Below are 18,868 nucleotides of genomic sequence, written 5' to 3'. Positions count from 1 at the left end.
TAATAACATCACCTGGGAAAAGAGATAGTGTCAAAGAGATAGCAGAAGTAGAGCTGTATTAGTAGAGCTTTCTTTTGAGCACAGGCAAAAATTCAGTGTTTACCTGGGCAGATTTTGGCACATTCCTTATGAACCCCCATCAATGGACCCAGATCCTGAACAGCAAAAAAGCTTGTTCAGCTGTTCACAGATTCACAGAATGTTCTGAGCTGGAAGGGACACACAAAAATCATCAACACTCAAGTCAGCTTCTCCTTATGACTACTTACCCTCAGCTTTGGGAAAAACCAAGATGGTTTCCTTAGGCTTCAAAGCCCAGTGTTTAGAATCCCGTATGAAGAAGACAATTAAAACAAAATCAAGTCAACTTGGAACAAGACTGTGACAAACCTTCACAGAAGCATTACTTCACTCAAAGGCAGACATCTTCATCTTACCTCTCAATAGAAATCTGAGTGCTACCCTTTAATAGACTAATGCCTGAAGAAAACCATCTGCTAGCTGAATAAACTTTAAGCCACATTACAGACGTCAGAATTCTTTTCTTTTAATCACAAAATATCCTTCTAATCTATTTCTACCTTGGAAGATAATATTTTTCATTTTCAAGGCATCCATCTAAATTTATTCAGCATTTCTTATGCCCACAATACCTACAACTTTTGTATCATTCTTTCTGTACAAGGATGTCTCATGAATGAAACCCTTACCTTCTAAAAGACAATGCTATTGAGAAAGTGGAACTTTCACAGAATGTGTTTAATTTGAAGTATGTCAACTGTTTTAGGACTATATATATAGAGAGAGAATATATATATATTTATTTAAGCCTTGAAGTTCACATTACTTTTTTTAATTTATTTTTTTTTTAATATTGCTCAGAAATGCTTTTAAACTGTGAAGATCAATGTCCCACTTGGGGGGATTACATCAAGCAAAATTTAGTCTGCTCTTTTTCTCTTCTGTTCTTGGTTATCTTTCAGTTCTCACCCTCCAAGTCCAACTATCACACTGGTCTCTTTCACTAAAGTACCAGAATTGACAGAATTATTTTCTTTATTTGTTTATGTTTTCCTGGGAAGGAAAAAGACATTGGGGATTTTGTTTTTGTTAGAACTTCTGGCAACAAGACTGTCTTCAGATGGGCATTTCATCCTTCAGTGTGGTTGTTTTCCACCTGGACCAGGGAGGTGCTGCTGTTTATTCCTGGCTCAGATAACCACCCTCTTCTCTTTCATGGAGACTGGGGAATAGGTGAGTAGAGGATGATATACATCATACAACACCTGGGTTCAAAACGTAGTCTCAGGCCAGACAGCTCATTTCTGTCCCACATGCTGCTTCTCCTTGGTGAACTAGAGCTTCCACTTGCTGTAGAACTCAAGCCCTCTTGCACACCTCTGAATTCTGTTCTGCTGAGAAAAAATATATGAAGAAAAAAAAAAAGAGAGCATACTAATGGAAAAAGGCCTATCTTTTGCTGAAAGACCAAATATGAGCAGTGTCAGAATTAATTCTGTTTGACAAGAATCCCTCCCAAACATGACAGGAAGCTACATTATCCAAATAATGAGGATTCCAGCTGAGGTAAGTCGGGGAAACGCACGGACTAGTTTATGCAAATACAATGCCTCATTTAACATCTAGGATATACAGACAAGTTCAAGAAGGCCCAGTGTTAATAAAAGCACATTAGAAGATTTTGAGAATAGTCAAAATCCAATCACATTTTGCAATAGACATACCTGTCCTAGAAATTCAGTATGGTCTCTAGGGGATTTACTGTACATTTCTGAACAGCAGAGCAAGTACAGCATGGTTTACAGAGATTTGCTGCTATAAAAATGCAGAAGGCAGCGACCTGTATAACTGCATATAATGCTGCTATCCAAGCTTTGCTTTAAGAGGAATTTCTTTCTCTCACCCTACACCCCTCCCTCTGCAGAAGGGGATTGGAATTTCAGATAGCATCAGTCATCTTAATGCCTCATTGTTAACCACCTGTGTGTTTCAGGTACTAGACACCACTTTCAACAGAAAACTACTGTACCAGAAGATGTATCATCTAAGAAATAACCTTTATTTTTCTTATTTCTTCCTTATCAGGTTTTCCTTATTAGGAGTTAATTTCTATCCTCTCTTTACATTTTAGAAGAGCCCTTCCTTAATCACTGTGCGACACCAAGTGGCATTGGAACTTCAATACTTGTGGAGAGGATTGCTCTCAAAATCACGGCTGAATGCAGTCAAAATGCCCTGGGTCATGGCGGGGGAGTGCCTTGCTCTGCTCACATTTCAAGTGAAGCGTGCAGATAGGAGAAACTACATATGCCCAAACTTTTTTAATCTCTTCATACACACAGAAACTGAAAAGACATTTGTCAATTTAAAGGAAGTTCCTCTTATTTTAAGTAACTGAGAACACTGTGCATCTCTTTTCTTCCTCAAACAATAAATCCAGAAAAAAACTGCTTAAAATTGCAAGACTAGCTAAAGTAAATGTTTTTTTCATTTATCACTATGAAGGACTCTTATAGCACATCTTGGTCTGGATACTACCCAATATTTGTTTTATTTTTTCAGTACACACAGTGAGCACACAAACACCATTTCTCTTCCACAGTTGCAGTATCCCCCTCAGGCAAATGAGGTAGATTGCAGTAGCTTGCTCAGCCCACTGCTAAGTTTCTTAGTAATTGAAGTTAAGCACAAAAAAAAAAAACAGGAAGAAGTGGACTATTCCTTATTAAAAGCAGTGTAGTAGAGAGGAAAGTTGCTTCCGTTTTCTATCTTCCAAATATTGATCCAAGGCTTGCCATCTCTACTTCTGACACAGAACTCAAATTTGTATGCTGTGTGCATGTGTAAACCTTACTACTAGTTTTTCCACAGAGACCTATTCTTGCTCAAAAAGGGGCTGAATTTGGCCCAGTAATTTGCTGCACTTGATAGCAGATGACTTTTAGGATAACTGGTGACCTTCTAGACACCTCTGTCTTCGGAGCCTTTCTTTAAAATTGAACATTAAACAAGTTTGCATTGCAAGACAAAAAAATGCCCTATAAATAAATTATATTAAAATATATATATATATCTGAAGTCTCAGTCCCAGACTGGTTAGTGGTTTAAATATGTCAGTTAAATGAACCTACAGCTGAGGAAACCATGAGAAAAGGATCAACCTGTGGAGTGTCATGGTGTCAAAAAGACAGGACTACATTATAAAAGGACTCTTTGCTAACAAATTATCAGGTCTCAGGGTTACCACTGGAGAATGCAGCAAAGCCAGAGATCCTTTGAAAATAAAAATGTCCATTGTTACAATCACAAAGAATGGACTAATTCCCTCACTTTCTTTTCTCTAATCCCTGGTCTGGGAAACTTACTGCTTCTCGTTATGAGGGCAGTATAGCAGAATCATTCACCTTATGTTGCACTATGAGGCTATAAGAAAAAAAAAAAGGTCACAATCTGGGCTCTTCAACTGATTTACAATACTTATTTTTAAAACAAGCTACATAGCTAGTTTCTCAGGACTCTCTAGAATCCCTATCAGTATTTTGTCAGATTTCAGATTAAATTGATTATCCCAAACAAAACACAAATATGAATCACGTTTTCCTACTGAAAACTAACTTAATTAATTAATAACGTTGCTTTGTGCCACTCCTGTGAAGAGAAATAACTATTGAGTCAGTGAATCTGTCTCCTCTGGGATCCCCTCTTCCCCAGGGACTGCATGGATGGTACACACCTACTGCAATTATTCTTAGACTGAAAAAGAACCCCTTTTTCTGTTGAGATGGCCTTATGGGGAAGTACCCATCTGATTATACACCCATATTTTAGAACATGAAGACTCTCAAGGAGAAGGGAATATGTCAAAAACTTTTAGACTCTTCATCTGTGGTTTGCTACGTGTGTTAATAAAGGTCTGCCTGGCTGTTAACTGATTACCTAGAAAATTCACAGCATAGGAAAAAAAAAAAAATGCATTTCACTTAGTGTAGGGCAGGTGCTCCTGAATTCCTGTGTCTTTCATAGTGCTCTCATCCATAAAATGCGGGCTCCAGGTGCTACCTACTGGGAACCAAGGCCGTGTGAAAAGTGATCCTGCACTTATCAGCCAGCAGAGGGAGCAGCATAAGTAAGAGGCTGTCAAATAAAGAACAGGAAATTTGCATTCTTATTTTTTAGGAACAGCACTGAAAAGTTATTAAAATCACTTTTGAAAAGTAATTAGTTCCTTCTAATAGTCTTGTCTTCTCTGTGCACTTTTCTGGTAAGTGTACAACTTCATGTCAGGAGTTCTGCTCTGGCATATACTTATTTCAATGAAAATATAGACTAGAGGTGACAGATTCCACAGTAGATATGAGCCCACGTTGTAATGGTGTAATAAAAAGAGATAGCTAGTCCAGAACAGTCCCTTGCATGTTTTAAAACCTAGGTGTTTCTACTCTAAAGATAAGGATTACGGCATGAAACGTAACTAGTAGTTCAAAAAATGAGCAGAAAGATGATGTCCCTTGACAGGTAAGTCTGTGTAAACTCTTCTGCTTCAGAATGAGCATTTCCAAAAGCCTAAAACTTCCATTACTGATTAACAGTCAATGATGCAATGGCCACAAGGACTGTTGTCTCTCAGCAAAGGTGCAAAATGCAACACAAAAAAAATTATTATTATTATTATTGTTGTTGTTGTTACGTTATTGTTATTATTCTTTATTTATTTTGTTTGGATTTTTTGTTTGTTTTATTTTACTGTGCAACTGCTAGACAGAGCAAATCAGCAAGGGGGTAAAACACATGCAGCCTACAGCAAAGTCTAGCTATCTTAAAGGAAGTAATATTTTTTGTACAGAACTGCAGCTGTGCAGCCTTCCCCTGCACTGAAGACTGTCCCTTGTGTGCATTATGCTCTGCTGTACCAACACAAAGGACAGGGTTTGTCTCACCTAACCTGGGCTGCCAACAGCACAAACTGTTCACTGCAGGTGCTGTGAAAATCCAAGGAGACAAATAGGCAATTCTAGAGCAAAATCCTTGTCATTTATTTCAGACCTGCAAATTAGGATAAGATGAGCTGCACCCTAGAAAGGGGCTCAGAGTGATTAGAGCACAACTAGAAGTCTGGATTTGAGAAATGGACGCCACCTACGCTGTCTGCTCCCGAGGGCCCATTGTCTCCACACATTAGGCAGGCAAAGAGCAGAAGCTGAAGCACTGGCAAACTATCACAGTGCTCTTATGGCTCATTGCTCTACTCACTGGAAAAGCTGGCTTTGGGGGGATTTTTTTGTGGGGTTAAGAGAAGCCCATAGTGCCTCTCTTAATTTTAATTAAAATATTCTAAATTCAACAAGCAAATTCATCACCACCTAAAAGTAAAGAAATAAAAAACCTAATAAATCAGTATGATCTCCGAAACTCTAGACCTACACTCTAAAGCTGTCTTTATGTTTTATCAAAGAGCCTCTGACTAGAATTTTGCTCCAAACTGGCTCATTTCCTGATACAGCTGTAGAGAAAGATTACAAAACTGGTCACAATTTGTACTGTCATTACCCCTCTGCAACCAGCACATTAAGGTTGCAATTTACCTGCTATTGTGAGACTCAGAACATTTCAGCCACTATTTTAGCAAACTACCTTAATCACAAAAGTGATGGAATGATAACAAAGAAAAAAGTTTGGGATTTGGGGATTCTAGTGGTCATTTTGAACTCAAACTGAACCACAGCAATGTTAGTGTGAGTGGAAGAATGATATCTGTTCCTGTGATTGAAAAATATAAGAGTTGTATTCTATTTTTAAGGGTTTTTTTAAGGATGAAAAGCTATATTTGATGTTAATGTTGAGGTAATAGTTTCATTGGTTTGTTGGTTAGAATTACCTGAGGCATCCAGGCATTCCTATTTTCCCTTCAGAGAATCTGAAGGGAATAGAATAGCAAGCAGCATCTTGCGTTATTTGCTGACTGCTTCTGGTTTTTTGTTTGGTTTTTTTTCTATTGGTTTTAGAAGTTTATTTTATTTCATTTCAGATAGTTTATTCCTGCCTAATAAACTGTTCTAATAGCAGTGGCCTGTTGCTATAGGACTGGTTTGTTATGATAATATCAAGGAAAACAACACTCATCTAAGAGCAAACCCTAATGCTGTATTCTATATAATCTCTAATTGTATAGTCATTCACAGTATTTTTAACTACACTGAAAATACATCTCTTTGCATGCACTTTTTCACTTTTAATGCTCCTAAGTTCATGACTTTGAGTATGCAGAAGATAGAGGAGTTTTGGTGCAATTCTGAGAAAAGAGATCCTGTCAAAAGTCTTAATGATGTGGGCACATCCCATATGGTGATCAAATTATTTTCTCAGGATGCTTGTTTCTAACACTGCTTATCAATAGTATTCCAAAGCTGCACATTGACACAAAATAGGTTAATTATAGATAAAGTCTTTACAAAAGCAGCTCATATTCTAAGATTCTACTCATAAGGGAATTTTAACAGGTAGTTAACTTCAGGCACAGTTTCTATAATTTCATGGGGACTATTTGAGCATTTGAAGCAATGCATCTCCTTCAGTACCCTGGTAAAGTGGGACCTAAATGAAAAAAAGGCCATTAGGCAACTGAATATACCAAGGTTATTACATGTTCTTACAGAACTGGTTTTGAAGAAGGCAAATATTCTGCTCTCACTAAGATCAGTTTAGTGGGCGTTGCATCCACAGTATAAATGGAATTTTATAGCTCTTCTAAAAATTCTGGAATTGAAGTTTTGCTCTAAGGATAGCAAAATCCATCCATTGACTTTTCATGAGGAAAATTAAATTTGCAACAGTCTATGTTCTTAAATAGGCATGTAAGGACATTTTAGTATTAATGTACAGCACAGTCATATCTGTATGCATATCAGACAGATTTAACTTTACCAGAAACAGTTACTTATTTAAATTCGGGCAGTTGCAATTTAAACACACATCTACAGACTAATGCCACTAGGGCTTCCTTTGGACAAAAGCTCAATACTAAGTAATTTCCTCACACAATGCACCATGTGCACTGACACAGCACACTCATACAGTCCAGGAGTTCATATATAATCTCTGTAAATTTTTTTGAATAATAACAATCCCACTGTTAACATGAATTATTTTGGTGCTGTTTAAGTATCAGAAAATCCTCACTGTAAGCATCAAAGAGTTAAGTTAGGTATTCGTGGCTTCAAAATCCTGTAATCCTCCTGTTTGAGCTCCTCACCCGGGTCCTGCAGACACATGTCAAGCAACCCATCATAGTCAGCTCTCATTGCTGTTACCTAAAAGGATTCCCTGCTGCAGAACAGTCCTGTGCTGCAATAGGAATGGCAAGATACTGAAAACAGACTCTTTTATAACAACAGGAGCTTCATTTATAGTGCACACATACTGCAAGAGTAGTCCTGGATTTCCTACCAGCATGCCTGAGCTTAATTACACCTGCTGTAGTCCTGAACCACCAGGCAAAAGCCTGGAGTAGCACTTCAGTGCCTTGCTGAATTCAAAGAATAGCTGAGATGGAGCCTGCAGACAACTAATGTGCTCCAAGAACAATGCAATAGTCTTTTCATGGGGCGAACTGAGGGATTTCAAAGGAGCTGCCACAGAGACTACACATTGTTGAGAAGCCAGAGGTACTGTTTTGTGTACTGCTCTTCCCTCTAACACTTGCACTTGGAGCTAAGCTCTTCAAAATGAAATGAGATAAGAAGTCTCCTGGATTAAATTTTAACATCGGGAGTTCATTTGTTTGTTTTTCAGCTACTGGATTGGGGTTTTTTCAATGTATACATCCATCATTTTTCTACCTTGTAAAAAAGTCTCTTTCTAGTTTTTCTTCTTTCTGCAGGTTCTAATGTTTGTTCATCTTTTTCGTGTTCACTGCTGCTGCCTGGCACAAGTGAAAATTTGGGTCAGCGTTCTGGTTTACCCTCCACAGGTGTTTCTGCAGTCTGAAACTTCTGCATCTTTTGCAGCCCACCTTTCTTGTAATGCAAGGGTAGAAAATCTGGCTCCTAGGCAACTCCTGACTCTCAAGACATTCAAGGCACAAGACCTGCTACTGTCACAAGTGACATCTTGTTTGAGAAGGGCAGGCCTCTTCATGAGCCAAGGAGCCTCAGCTGGCTTTGGAGAGGAGAGCATCCCTTTCTTCATATATTCATTGCCATCTCTGGTGTCCCTCCAGCTACATTCAGCATCCAGAAAGTGTTTTAAGGCTCTCAACCAAATAAAAATAATTATTTTCCAACTAATTTTTGGGAAAGCTCCAAAATCCTACTTTACTCTGCCCTTGTTTTTTAACTGCCTCAATCATATTCCAGGATAGGTATTTTTTCTGCTAGTTCAGATAAACAATTCAGCTGCACTTACATACACTGATAAACTTCTCAGTTCTTTGTCCTGGTAAAATCCTTGTTCTACATGAAATTTCATTTTATCTGTTGACTGAAATCTCTCTTCTACTGAATAAAATAACTGTTAAAAACACACTAAAATAGAAATATAGACCATAGTGAAAGTCACTGACAAGTTGCACACAATTTCTGTTTTCATATATTTTAGGCAAACTGTAAGGTAGTCCAGCCTGTACATGACACATCTTCAGGACACAAAACGGAGAGAGCATATTAAATCATTTTTCAAGGGTTTTTTTGGGACAGCAGACTAATAAAAGTAATATATTCTACAGAAGAAGCAAAGAAGGTGCTAGGGGGCACTTCAAACTGGGATTTAAAAACCTAGGGATAAGGAACTTTGTGGTTAGCTTACCCTAACTTGAAACAGCTTCAAAGAATAAACATGTCTTTATGAATAATATAATATTCAACCATGTTTGACCCCACCATAAAAACTTATGCCAGGATTTCCCTTTGGATAAAACATAAACACATCATATTTTCAAGTTACCTTTCCCAGAAATTCAAACAGACACTGTGTTACAACCTCACTGGGAAGGCATCAGTCTGTGCATCTGAAATACTGCTAAACAAAAACACTCAAGGCAAGAAGCTTGAGCAGTGGTGCTTCCATCACCTGAACTGCTTAACTCTTAACTACAGAGGTCAGGTTTAAACCCTGCCAAGTAGCATCCCCTGGGGCAGTGCCTAGACAGAGTTCAGGGCACACCACATGCCATCTGCCATTCCTAATATGTGGTCTGGATTAGACTGCATCAGACTTGGTTCCCTTCACACACTGCATCTCAACAAGGCTTGCAGAGCCTGAAGCGTCCCTGCTGACCCTTGTGACACATCCCAGACCTTGCAAAAGATATTCTCAGACTTGTACTATGAATTTACCAACCCAGTGAACTGCCCTCATGTTGTTTCAGACACTTTGAAATAAAAAACAAAAAGGAAAACAAAAAAAAAAAAACCCTCCTATAAAATTATGACTGTTTTCAAAGAACAAAAAAAAACATAGCATTAAGCCCAGAAGAAATCCAAAGCCAAGTGAGGTTTGGTTTCAGCCAAGATGTAATACTTGGCCTTAAGACCAAAGGAAGGTTTCTTACCATCTTTTATTTAGCACTAAAGAAGCAGTCATTGCATCCTTCTATCCTATCATCTTCACAAGATTGGCCAGTAGCAGATGTTAAGGGGAAACATGTATGAAAATGTTCCACAGGCACATCTTCCCAAATTCTAGAAGCCCTCTGGTTTAGGATTTCCAGGTTCACATCTTGACTCCAGAACACTGTGCTTGATAGATGATTTTGTTCAGCACTATTATTTGACCTAACACACACTTTTGATTACCAGAACGCCTACAACATTTCCAGATGAGCCCTACAACTTAATGTGCTGTCTCTGTAAAGAAAAAAAAACCCCAAACTTCCTGATGTTTTAAAATTTACAGTGCAATTGTTACATTGGTTGAATTTCTTTTCACTAAAAAAATTATTGAAAAAATTGAATTTCTTTTCACTAAAAAGAGTTTATCTACAAAGCTCCTTCTCTCTGAAACTCTTCCATATCTTGGCCCACACTGCTTTATGTTTCTATTCTTCCATAATTATCTTGTGGGTCTTTCTTGTCCTACTTAAATCCTCTGGACTTTACTGCATACATTAATCAAGATGTTGTTGATTATGTTTTTTTTATGTGTGTATATATATAGATATATAAAACATATATATACATTTTATGTAGTGGATACACCATAGCAAAATCATTTCCTTTCTTAATAGGTCTAACATTTCCTAATATTGCACTGCATTTTGACCTGTTGAGCACTGTTATCATCAACTGAGTTGATGCTGTCAGAGAACTATCACAAGGTCTCCAGTACTTCTTCTAGGGAGTCATGAATAAATTACAGCTTAATTATATACATATAGAAATCTTGTCAATAGATCATCACCTGTTTTTTTTTCTGTCAGTTTTTAATAACCCAGAAAAAACTAATCATTCATTTTAAAAGAATATTAAAGTACAAGAATTTATATACTTATCTGAAAAATATTGATTTTCCTCATGTTACCACCTTCATTGAATAAATTTTACTTATCTACAAGAATAAAAAACTTTTGTTCTTTAAGTGGTTAAACTTCTAACTCTTTCAAATCTATGATCCTATGTTGTGTTGATGCCTTAAGGCTGATTCTGCACTACTTGCAAATTATAAATCAAGAGCAGAATAACTCAGATAATATGACTGATATCAACTCAATATACAAGCTTCTACTTACACAATATAATAGTGGTTATGGAGAAGCACAATTCCCTAACATTAACAGCAGAGCTGCAGCTGCACCTATTTATTTCTCTGTATTACTCATAATAAAACAGTAGCATTTTCTGCCTCCGTTGCACTCATGCAAATGACTTCATAAGCAACAAGACAATGATGAAGCAGTCTTTCTTCAACTCGCTCTAGTTTAACACCCCCAAGGCTGTATAAGACAAGATTTTTGTCCATTACTTTTACAAAGACAGTAATGTATAATAATAAATACATATTTATTTAAAAAAGATTGTTTGAAGCAAAGATTTTAATCTTGAACAGGTAAGAACAAGGAGGGAACTTTCTGTCGTGTAATCAGCCTCCCCTGGCTACTACTTGAATTTCATCAAATAAACATTGCTGCAAAAATACTACTTCAACAGCAAAGAAATAACAAAAATTCCATGTGGCAACCATTTCCCAAACAGAGGATCAAAGAAGTCTCTGTGGACCTATACAGTGCATTCCTGACAGAATATAACATGTATTTAAAGCAAATGAAAAGAGAGAGCATCCAACTTCTATTAAAAAATATTCATAATATATTTAATTACTCATTAAACCTTTTCCTTATCAAACTCTACAATTTTCTACTCTAAAACTATAGTTCACATGTAAAATAAAAGGAAACTTTTTGTAAATTGTAATTTAAATATAATTTAATTCTCTTCTACTGACTTACACTCCATCGAGCAATAACTGTCTTTACCGTATCTTTACTTAATGAGTCATTTTTCATATTATTCAAGTGCTTTCAGGGCTTTGGTATTGTGTTTCTGGAGTTTGATTTTATTCATTTCTAATATAACCATTTTACAGAGTCTCCAAAGAATAAATGAGAAACGAGTTGGCACAATAATATAAAAACGGCACAATAACGGTAAAGAGCTGATTTTTGGAGAGGGCCACTCTGTGAGATTTGAATGTTATCATTATCCCTATAGGGCAATTCAACTTGAAACTTCTGAAGTTAGTTATACACTTTATAAGGCATTCTAAAGACAAGAAAGACTACTTGGAGCTTTAAGAAAATGTTGCTGGCATTTAAATTAATGACTACCCACACCTTTTCATATATTTGTTTCAGCATATTATCCTTGTGTAAACAGGACTACTAATTTCTTCTTAAGAGTAGGTAAGTACTGAATAATATTTTTAGAAAAATCAGAGAAACAGCTTTTTATGATTTTCTAGGTGACTTTATTGGATCTCAAGATATAAAGGATCTAGGCAAAAAGAGTGGGTTTTAGTTCAATCTTTCCCCACTCCTTCTTGTAATACACAAATGAGCTATTGTCAACTGGAACAACTACCTGCCCTTGCAATACAATGCAAGAGTATGTATGCCTCATGGTATATTTCTTAACATTTAAAAGACTATTAATAAAGGGATCAGAAAATTCTGAAATTCCAGTGCTGAGGCCAACCCAGATGTGTCCAGTGAAGGCCAGTTTTTACTTTAGTTCACAAACCGAGGAAAAATCCACTGTTTGTCCTTGATGAAGAGAGGTGCTGCATACCTGAGTACACCATTCACTGCCTTGCCAGTAGAGCAGAGCCTAGGAGGCTCCCAGACAGGCTACACATGCAGAACTGTAGGATCTCCACTTCCATTTCTGGATAATAAGCTGTTTTATGGTTTGGTATGGGTCATATGATATTGATAGGTACACACCATTTGGATAATGAGAACAGTTGCAATGGATTCCAATTCCCATTTTCTACTGACCTTATGGCATCCTTCTTCTTGCTGTTTTAAACACTGTAAATTTGTGTCATGGATTGATGCTGGCCAGATGTCAGGCACCCACAAAAGTCTTTCACTGACTCCTCTCTGTATCTGGACAGAGGAGAGGAAATTTAACAAAGGGTTCATGGGTTGAGATAAGGACAGAGAGACATCACCCATCAAATACCATCACGGGCAAAATAGCCTCAGCTTAGAGATATGAAGGGAATTTCTTACTTAAAAAACCAGAGAAGAATAATGAGGAGTAAAATAAGCCCTTAAAAAACACCTTACTCCCACCCATCTCTCCTTCCCAGCTTTACCTCCCACCCCAGAGGTGCAAGGACACAGGGAGTGGGATTACGGTCAGTTCATCACCCAAGGCTTCTCCCACTGTTCAGATAGAGTCATTCCCCTGCTGCACCATGAGGTCCCTCCCACGGGAGACAGTTCTCCATTAACTTCTCTGATGTGGCTCCATCTCACTAGCAGCAGCTCTGGGCAGCCTGCAGAATATGGGTCTAACCCATGGGCAACAGTCCTCCCAAAACTGCTACCACGTGGGTCATTCTTCCACTGGGTGCAGTCTCCCAAGGGCAGGCTGCTCCAGCCTGGGAGCAGGGCCCCTCTCTCCACAGGTCACCCACGGGGTCACAGCCTCCTCCAGGCATCTCCCAGCTTCAGCACAGGCACCTCCACAGGCTGCAGATGGATCCCTGCATCCCTTGCACCTCCATGGGCTGCAGGGGCACAGCTGCCTCACCATGGGCTGCACCACGGGCTGCAGGGGAATCTCAGCTCTGGCACCTGGAGCACCTCCTGCCCTCCTTCTGCACTGACCTTGGTGTCTGCAGAGCTGTTCCCGTCACAAGTTCTCACCCCACCCTTCTCTGACTGCAATTAGAACTATCTCCTGCTTTCTGTTTTGATACCACAGGGGCATTACCACCATTTCTAAGTGGCCCATCCTTGGCCAGCAGTGGGTCCATCTTTAGAGCCACCAGGGACTGGCTCTGCTGGACACTGAGGAACCTTCTGGCAATTTCTTACAGCCCTGTAACCCTCCCACTACCAAACCATGGCCATGCAAACCCAATACAATTTGACTAAATCAAAATCATGACAATGATTTTAGGCTGCATGAAGGTTATAATATTCATAAAAGGATATTTTCAGTCCAAGGATGTTTAAAACCCTGACAATATAACACTCACCACCGTTTTCATTACCCACAACAACTTACAACATAGTTTGTCTGGAAAACAAAGAAAAAAAATATTCTTCACAGCAGTTTTCTCTATGAATTAGAGACAGCTGCTCTGAGATCTATCCAGTGTCAAGCTCCCATGCTATGTTCTGCATGCCTGGAGCTTTCCAATCAGTAGAAAGCTAGCAGAGAATTTGTCACAGTCTTGTTCTTTTAGGCTAAACTAAAGACCCTACACCAATATACATTTAAATATTTCATAGAAAAAATTATACAATTTCTTCATAACAAAACAGAGACAGTTTATTGCCTGTTCCTTCTGAAGACATTTGTGCCACAACCTTTAGGAGTGGAAAATCATGTGCAACCTGGAGAAATGCAGGGTCAAATCTAAGATCAGGAAGAAGTGGCCTTTAGTTAGCTGCTACCTTATTATGTAAAAATAGACACAACATTCTTATATGGTGAAGTACTACCTTTCACAGTCTTTCCCCAGGTGAAATGGTTAAATTATCAGACTCCCTGTTTGAAGATTTAGTATTTACATACCGGCATCAGGTTTTCAAGGCATAGATTAACAGCAGAAAAAAGCCTGCCCAGACATAATTACCATGTTAAAAGACAGCAGGTAGCAAGCTTTTGGAAGCCTTTTTACATAGAACACAGCAGAGGGTAAAATTAATTTCTCAATTATCTTAAGCCAACCTGCTATAGCACACTTCTAAGTCACAGGTACACTTATCAACAGCATCAATTTTTCACCCAATTTCTCCATTTTTTCAGTCCCAAAAAAGTTAGGTAGACCTACTGGTGAGCATTAATCACAGTTAATATTGTGCACTTTTTCAAAGTATACTTTTTCAAAGCCAAATGCTATTAGTCAGAAGTAGGAGTGAGAAAATGCATCAAGAGGAATTTTTTGTTACTCCATTTCCCACCTCCTACTCATCTCTCCTCCTAATTCCCCCTCTCACTCTTCCCCTTCTCTTCTTCCTGGAAAGAATCAACTATAAAATTCCACAAGTTCTTAATTAAATAGAACTAGGTTGATAGAAATTATCAAAAAATCTAATATGATTTATTGACATTTTTTAAATAACCAAATATTCCTACTTATGTCTTTAGGCATTTCTAAAGATGGTCAATTAATTTTTTCAGAACAAAACCCCACATCCCACAAGGTAAGATGACTGACATAATATTCAGTATGTTGTAGGCTTATTCAGCAATTTGTTCATCGAAACAGATTAATTTAGTGTTCTTTACAAGTTCATTAGTATGCTCAAATGAGTAAGCACTTGGCAAACTGAAGTGTTGAACCACATAGTAATCATCTTTCAATATCTAAAAAAGTGAAAACATCTGAAAATCTAAATTTGTCACACCCTGTTTTAGAGAAGCAGAGTGATAAAGAGAATAAGTCATCTGGCTCTAGCAATACCTATCTCTGGAGAGCTCTCATTCAGACCACTGGCAGTTAGATACAAGCCACAAAAAGAAAGAGAGAAACAAATCAAAGTATTTCTGGAGGCACTCACAGGCTATTAAAGCTAAGATTCGCCAATGTTAGCTCTGATAAAAAAATCTCAAACTGCCTTGCATAACCATCACATTAAAGACTTCTGATTTCCTTGTAATTAATAATGAAGTTGTCATTAACATCTGAAACAAAAGGACAGAAAAAGAGGAAAGATGTACCTCTGGAAGAAATTAAACACTTCTGAAGATCATTAGAGTTGATGTCAAGCTTTTTATTGGAAACACTGAGACTGAACTTTCAACTAATGAAGCTCAGCATTTGGATTTGGGCTTGATTAACTAAATCTGTAACTGAACAAAAATAATAGCAGCAATGAAGAAAATGTGGAGCTCAAAGACAGATTGTCTGTGGCAGAAATGGCACAAACACTCTGTGTATTCATTTGGAAATGTAGGGAAGTAGAATAAAGTCAGTCAGGATACTGAACTTAAGTAGGTGGATTCCTGATTTCACTGTAATTCTATGTCTACACCTGAGCACCTTTGTATGCTACAGGTCCAGGAGCAGGGCCCTGTGTGATCTATGGCTTATAACTACATGTTATAACTACATGGCTTATAACTACAGGTGCAGCTCTAAAGTACCCATTGTGGGGTGGCACAGATGTGTGTCCAAGTAGCTTGACATAGGCTCACCCAGGCCATTCCTAGAATTTGCTGCTCTCAGTGTTTTCTATGTTTATGCCTAGATCTGACACTGGAAGACTCAGAATTGCAATGAGAACTGCAAATGATTCAGCTTTGAGAGGCAACTCTTCTGCCAGTTTTTCCGTTTGTCTTAGCTGAGAGAGTAAAAATGCTGACATTCCTTTAGCTTACCTTTAGCATGCATAATATGGAAATTCTGCCATCCTTCAATAAAACACTTTGGGATCTAAAAACTCCAACAACTATAGAAATGCATAATTGTTTTATGCAGGTTGCTCACATGCATGAATGTCAGAGATATCAATAAGGACATAGAAAGCACACAGCACTAAAAGCAGCATGTTTGCAATTGTAGCCCATGAGCCTTTCTCACTGTATGCCTTAAATTTCAACAGTCATGAAAATGATAACGGGAGACCAACAGTCTTTCACCAGAATAGAGATATTAAATAAAGATATTAAATACTTAACCTTTTTTAGTTTTAGAAATATTGATGTGAGAATTTTCACATTTAATAATTGCATGGCTACTGATACAAAATTAAAAGCCCTGCTACTGTAGTTTCTGTAAAATCCTCCCATACATAAATATGTGGATGTACACACACCCCATAGAGACAATCTTATTACAGTACCAAACTCCATTTAAAAATAAAAAAATAAACAAATAGGAGTTATAAAATAGAAATTAATTTTCATTCTTCAGAGCATATAATAATAATGAGATTAGAAGAAAAACTTCTTCCCCTAGACACACTGTACCTGGTAACTGAAAGATTTCCTGTGTCAGGTATCTGGGACGGGCAAGACCCATCCTTAAAAAGAGTAGAGAGCTGTTGTGAGATGCCTCAAGGAGACAAAGAGTTGGTTTCAGATAAGAATTGTTAAAGGAAAGGCATAGCTTATAGTAAGCCATGTGTGTGAATTTTTACCCCCCGTGTTGGGGAATTGGCAGTGTGAGCCCTGGATGAAGTTACCCCACCCCAAACCCCTTGTGAGGGGCAGCCCAGGAGTTCTGATTGGGTTTGAGTCCCTGGGGGGTTCTCCCTTGCTGTGTTTCTAATGGTCCCTGACCCTGAACTCCACCCGCAAGGGTGGAGACCCTAATGAGTTCTGTCCCTCAAAAACCCCTGCCCTGCCTTTGTTCAGGGCTCTCTGTTGTGGATCTGAGTTTTTCCCATGCTGAATAAATGGTTTCATAAATAAAGGCCCATCTTGTTGGTGTTCCATGCTGGTTCCCCAGAACCCTGCGGCTTCCCTGGACGAGATCCTGCGGACTGCAATAGAAAGGAGCACCTTGGGAACTGCTGCCCTGTCAGCCTCACCTCTGTGTCTGGAAAGATCATGGAACAGATCCCCTTAGAAGCTGTGCTAAGGCAAATGGAGAACAGGGAGGTAACTCCAGGCAGACAGCATGGCCCCTTCAAGTACAAGAGTGTGTGGACTAGATGGCATTTAAAATATCCTCTTCCAACTCAAACAATTCTATGATTCTAATAATGACTATGTCAATCAGTGTTACACTTTCCATGATCCTGATTCCATGTATAAGTAAGGAAGATCTAGATATTGGTGGTTTTGAGGAAGTAACTTACCAGCTTTTTTTTTTTCCCCACACATACCGAAGAGCAATTATTTACATTAGAGAAGCAGTCTTGTCAAATAACTTCATTCAGAATACCAGATTTCTTTCCCTTTCCCTCTCCTTTCTTTTTTCCAGAGAGACTGGAGAGGAGGTATCTAGTTTATACTAAAAGGGAGAGATATTACTTCCCTGCACAATTAATCCCATAATCATTGTTAGGGTTCTCAAGATTAAATAGAAGAATTAAGGTAATAAACTATGTAAATGGGCATTTTAGAAGTAAAACATTTCAAAAATCAGATAAGAGACTGGAAATTAAATGAAATGTAGAATTGCTATCAAATATAATAAAAGACAGGTGTTTAGCAATTAAAAAGGATGATCATTGTAACTGGGGCAGCTGAAAATGGTAAGAGAACAGGTGTTCCTTAATAGTACTTCCATATTAGTTCTATTTTAACAAATAATGCTTGATTTTCATTTGCTTCACTGAAAATACTGCACTACTGCTAACTCATAAAAAAATTGGAAGCTAGTGATAATACTTTCATCGGCAGCTTCATAATACTATAGAACTGCGCAATAAAAATAATTGTGCACTGGTTTTAAACATCAGTTAGTTGGCTATTGCATAGTTATTTGGTAGACTTACTGAACATTAAATAATTCTTCTCAACTACAATTTCTAAAAAAAACATCAGATGATGGAGGAAACAAACAAAATATAATTTTGGAGAAACATCTGTTGACTTAATGAATGTGCTTTCCTCCCTCATTGTTTCTGATCCTAGCATGTCCTAATGATAAAATATTTCACTAAATATTCGTCTTACTTTCCAGAAGACATTTTAATGACCAGGTATTTTACATTATTTATTTAATATTTATATCCAATTTGTGAAATATTTAGAAGAATTATATTTGCAATCTAGCAATTCACAGCACTAAATTCATAAGAATGATTCACATTTTTATCAGGGTAATTTTAGAGAGATATTCTAATGACCAATGCTGGCATTATGCGCATGCAAACATACAACAGAATAAGGTTAGATTTTTTAAATTTAGCTTTTTATTTTTGCAAATGTCATTTCACACACAGCTTGAGTGAAGAGGCATTTTCTATATTCTTGATTGAATACCCTACCACCAAAGAATCTGACAGCAAGCTGAAGAGAAAGATTTCCCACTTCTGTAGATTTATGTCTATATCCAGAAGTTATGCTGTAGATAATGTATTATACATCACAGAGATATGTCAAAACCACTTTCAAAAATATGTGAAATATAATGATGAAAAATACACATGAAATGAAATATTTACCTCAAACTTATCTGTACTTGATGCAAAATTATCTTCCTTTTTTTCCCCCCCTTTTTCTAA

At 37.7% G+C, this 18,868-nt stretch overlaps 1 long non-coding RNA gene across 1 annotated transcript; it reads right to left on the bottom strand.

Moving 5' to 3' along the window:
• Positions 1 to 740: 740 nt before the first annotated feature.
• LOC111926238 (uncharacterized) lies at positions 741 to 16,954 on the bottom strand. Its single transcript, XR_002862788.2, has 3 exons — positions 16,662 to 16,954; positions 12,506 to 12,616; positions 741 to 1,412 (listed from the first exon to the last, which is right to left on the bottom strand). It is a non-coding gene; the product is annotated as an uncharacterized LOC111926238 (long non-coding RNA).
• Positions 16,955 to 18,868: the final 1,914 nt, after the last annotated feature.

Source organism: Cyanistes caeruleus, chromosome 3, assembly GCF_971803275.1.
Source record: "Cyanistes caeruleus chromosome 3, bCyaCae1.hap1.1, whole genome shotgun sequence".
Classification (NCBI taxonomy): domain Eukaryota; kingdom Metazoa; phylum Chordata; class Aves; order Passeriformes; family Paridae; genus Cyanistes; species Cyanistes caeruleus.
Note: the sequence above shows the minus strand (reverse complement) of the source record. Positions and strands in the feature narration are given on the sequence as shown.